Raw genomic sequence first — 5,486 nt, 5'->3', positions numbered from 1 at the left:
CATCTGTTATAGTTTTGGAGAAAAATGTGTTCATTTCATGTATGCGCGAAATGCCTTAAAAATGGCTTTAAAATGGATTTGGAGCATGGAGACGATTATCTCGGGATTGCAAGATAACCAAACAAAACTTTTAGTGGATTTCTACTTATTTTATTAAATATCATCTCCACCAAACAGGACAAGCTTGCATCTGTTATAGTTTTGGAGAAAAATGTGTTCATTTCATGTATGCGCGAAATGCCTTAAAAATGGCTTTAAAATGGATTTGGAGCATGGAGACGATTATCTCGGGATTGCAAGATAACCAAACAAAACTTTTAGTGGATTTCTACTTATTTTATTAAATATCATCTCCACCAAACAGGACAAGCTTGCATCTGTTATAGTTTTGGAAAAAAATGTGTTCATTTCATGTATGCGCGAAATGCCTTAAAAATGGCTTTAAAATGGATTTGGAGCATGGAGACGATTATCTCGGGATTGCAATATAACCAAACAAAACTTTTAGTGGATTTCTACTTATTTTATTAAATATCATCTCCACCAAACAGGACAAGCTTGCATCTGTTATAGTTTTGGAGAAAAATGTGTTCATTTCATGTATGCGCGAAATGCCTTAAAAATGGCTTTAAAATGGATTTGGAGCATGGAGACGATTATCTCGGGATTGCAAGATAACCAAACAAAACTTTTAGTGGATTTCTACTTATTTTATTAAATATCATCTCCACCAAACAGGACAAGCTTGCATCTGTTATAGTTTTGGAGAAAAATGTGTTCATTTCATGTATGCGCGAAATGCCTTAAAAATGGCTTTAAAATGGATTTGGAGAATGGAGACGATTATCTCGGGATTGCAAGATAACCAAACAAAACTTTTAGTGGATTTCTACTTATTTTATTAAATATCATCTCCACCAAACAGGACAAGCTTGCATCTGTTATAGTTTTGGAGAAAAATGTGTTCATTTCATGTATGCGCGAAATGCCTTAAAAATGGCTTTAAAATGGATTTGGAGCATGGAGACGATTATCTCGGGATTGCAAGATAACCAAACAAAACTTTTAGTGGATTTCTACTTATTTTATTAAATATCATCTCCACCAAACAGGACAAGCTTGCATGTGTTATAGTTTTGGAGAAAAATGTGTTCATTTCATGTATGCGCGAAATGCCTTAAAAATGGCTTTAAAATGGATTTGGAGCATGGAGACGATTATCTCGGGTTTTTCAAGATAACCAAACAAAACTTTTAGTGGATTTCTACTTATTTTATTAAATATCATCTCCACCAAACAGGACAAGCTTGCATCTGTTATAGTTTTGGAGAAAAATGTGTTCATTTCATGTATGCGCGAAATGCCTTAAAAATGGCTTTAAAATGGATTTGGAGCATGGAGACGATTATCTCGGGATTGCAAGATAACCAAACAAAACTTTTAGTGGATTTCTACTTATTTTATTAAATATCATCTCCACCAAACAGGACAAGCTTGCATCTGTTATAGTTTTGGAGAAAAATGTGTTCATTTCATGTATGCGCGAAATGCCTTAAAAATGGCTTTAAAATGGATTTGGAGCATGGAGACGATTATCTCGGGATTGCAAGATAACCAAACAAAACTTTTAGTGGATTTCTACTTATTTTATTAAATATCATCTCCACCAAACAGGACAAGCTTGCATCTGTTATAGTTTTGGAGAAAAATGTGTTCATTTCATGTATGCGCGAAATGCCTTAAAAATGGCTTTAAAATGGATTTGGAGCATGGAGACGATTATCTCGGGATTGCAAGATAACTAAACAAAACTTTTAGTGGATTTCTACTTAGTTTATTAAATATCATCTCCACCAAACAGGACAAGCTTGCATCTGTTATAGTTTTGGAGAAAAATGTGTTCATTTCATGTATGCGCGAAATGCCTTAAAAATGGCTTTAAAATGGATTTGGAGCATGGAGACGATTATCTCGGGATTGCAAGATAACCAAACAAAACTTTTAGTGGATTTCTACTTATTTTATTAAATATCATCTCCACCAAACAGGACAAGCTTGCATGTGTTATAGTTTTGGAGAAAAATGTGTTCATTTCATGTATGCGCAAAATGCCTTTGAAATGGCTTTAAAATGGATTTAGAGCATGGAGACGATTATCTCGGGATTGCAAGATAACCAAACAAAACTTTTAGTGGATTTCTACTTATTTTATTAAATATCATCTCCACCAAACAGGACAAGCTTGCATCTGTTATAGTTTTGGTGAAAAATGTGTTCATTTCATGTATGCGCGAAATGCTTTAAAAATGGCTTTAAAATGGATTTGGAGCATGGAGACGATTATCTCGGGATTGCAAGATAACCAAACAAAACTTTTAGTGGATTTCTACTTATTTTATTAAATATCATCTCCACCAAACAGGACAAGCTTGCATCTGTTATAGTTTTGGAGAAAAATGTGTTCATTTCATGTATGCGCGAAATGCCTTAAAAATGGCTTTAAAATGGATTTGGAGCATGGAGACGATTATCTCGGGATTGCAAGATAACCAAACAAAACTTTTAGTGGATTTCTACTTATTTTATTAAATATCATCTCCACCAAACAGGACAAGCTTGCATGTGTTATAGTTTTGGAGAAAAATGTGTTCATTTCATGTATGCGCAAAATGCCTTTGAAATGGCTTTAAAATGGATTTGGAGCATGGAGACGATTATCTCAGGATGGCAATATAAACAAACGAAACTTTTAGTAGATTTCTACTTATTTTATTAAATATTATCTCCACCAAACAGGACAAGCTTGCATCTGTTATAGTTTTGGAGAAAAATGTGTTCATTTCATGTATGCGCGAAATGCCTTAAAAATGGCTTTAAAATGGATTTGGAGCATGGAGACGATTATCTCGGGATTGCAAGATAACCAAACAAAACTTTTAGTGGATTTCTACTTATTTTATTAACTATCATCTCCACCAAACAGGACAAGCTTGCATCTGTTATAGTTTTGGAGAAAAATGTGTTAATTTCATGTATGCGCGAAATGCCTTAAAAATGGCTTTAAAATGGATTTGGAGCATGGAGACGATTATCTCGGGATTGCAAGATAACCAAACAAAACTTTTAGTGGATTTCTACTTATTTTATTAAATATCATCTCCACCAAACAGGACAAGCTTGCATCTGTTATAGTTTTGGAGAAAAATGTGTTCATTTCATGTATGCGCGAAATGCCTTAAAAATGGCTTTAAAATGGATTTGGAGCATGGAGACGATTATCTCGGGATTGCAAGATAACCAAACAAAACTTTTAGTGGATTTCTACTTATTTTATTAAATATCATCTCCACCAAACAGGACAAGCTTGCATCTGTTATAGTTTTGGAGAAAAATGTGTTCATTTCATGTATGCGCGAAATGCCTTAAAAATGGCTTTAAAATGGATTTGGAGCATGGAGACGATTATCTCGGGATTGCAAGATAACCAAACAAAACTTTTAGTGGATTTCTACTTATTTTATTAAATATCATCTCCACCAAACAGGACAAGCTTGCATCTGTTATAGTTTTGGAGAAAAATGTGTTCATTTCATGTATGCGCGAAATGCCTTAAAAATGGCTTTAAAATGGATTTGGAGCATGGAGACGATTATCTCGGGATTGCAATATAACCAAACAAAACTTTTAGTGGATTTCTACTTATTTTATTAAATATCATCTCCACCAAACAGGACAAGCTTGCATCTGATAGTTTTGGAGAAAAATGTGTTCATTTCATGTATGCGCGAAATGCCTTAAAAATGGCTTTAAAATAGATTTGGAGCATGGAGACGATTATCTCGGGATTGCAAGATAACCAAACAAAACTTTTAGTGGATTTCTACTTATTTTATTAAATATCATCTCCACCAAACAGGACAAGCTTGCATCTGTTATAGTTTTCGAGAAAAATGTGTTCATTTCATGTATGCGCGAAATGCCTTAAAAATGGCTTTAAAATGGATTTGGAGCATGGAGACGATTATCTCGGGATTGCAAGATAACCAAACAAAACTTTTAGTGGATTTCTACTTATTTTATTAAATATCATCTCCACCAAACAGGACAAGCTTGCATCTGTTATAGTTTTGGAGAAAAATGTGTTCATTTCATGTATGCGCGAAATGCCTTAAAAATGGCTTTAAAATGGATTTGGAGCATGGAGACGTTTATCTCGGGATTGCAAGATAACCAAACAAAACTTTTAGTGGATTTCTACTTATTTTATTAAATATCATCTCCACCAAACAGGACAAGCTTGCATGTGTTATAGTTTTGGAGAAAAATGTGTTCATTTCATGTATGCGCAAAATGCCTTTGAAATGGCTTTAAAATGGATTTGGAGCATGGAGACGATTATCTCGGGATTGCAAGATAACCAAACAAAACTTTTAGTGGATTTCTACTTATTTTATTAAATATCATCTCCACCAAACAGGACAAGCTTGCATCTGTTATAGTTTTGGAGAAAAATGTGTTCATTTCATGTATGCGCGAAATGCCTTAAAAATGGCTTTAAAATGGATTTGGAGCATGGAGACGATTATCTCGGGATTGCAAGATAACCAAACAAAACTTTTAGTGGATTTCTACTTATTTTATTAAATATCATCTCCACCAAACAGGACAAGCTTGCATCTGTTATAGTTTTGGAGAAAAATGTGTTTATTTCATGTATGCGCGAAATGCCTTAAAAATGGCTTTAAAATGGATTTGGAGCATGGAGACGATTATCTCGGGATTGCAAGATAACCAAACAAAACTTTTAGTGGATTTCTACTTATTTTATTAAATATCATCTCCACCAAACAGGACAAGCTTGCATGTGTTATAGTTTTGGAGAAAAATGTGTTCATTTCATGTATGCGCAAAATGCCTTTGAAATGGCTTTAAAATGGATTTGGAGCATGGAGACGATTATCTCAGGATGGCAATATAAACAAACGAAACTTTTAGTAGATTTCTACTTATTTTATTAAATATTATCTCCACCAAACAGGACAAGCTTGCATCTGTTATAGTTTTGGAGAAAAATGTGTTCATTTCATGTATGCGCGAAATGCCTTAAAAATGGCTTTAAAATGGATTTGGAGCATGGAGACGATTATCTCGGGATTGCAAGATAACCAAACAAAACTTTTAGTGGATTTCTACTTATTTTATTAAATATCATCTCCACCAAACAGGACAAGCTTGCATCTGATAGTTTTGGAGAAAAATGTGTTCATTTCATGTATGCGCGAAATGCCTTAAAAATGGCTTTAAAATAGATTTGGAGCATGGAGACGATTATCTCGGGATTGCAAGATAACCAAACAAAACTTTTAGTGGATTTCTACTTATTTTATTAAATATCATCTCCACCAAACAGGACAAGCTTGCATCTGTTATAGTTTTCGAGAAAAATGTGTTCATTTCATGTATGCGCGAAATGCCTTAAAAATGGC

Source organism: Anomaloglossus baeobatrachus, unplaced genomic scaffold (genome assembly GCF_048569485.1).
Source record: "Anomaloglossus baeobatrachus isolate aAnoBae1 unplaced genomic scaffold, aAnoBae1.hap1 Scaffold_25, whole genome shotgun sequence".
Lineage (NCBI taxonomy): Eukaryota > Metazoa > Chordata > Amphibia > Anura > Aromobatidae > Anomaloglossus > Anomaloglossus baeobatrachus.
This window is presented reverse-complemented; position numbering follows the sequence as displayed.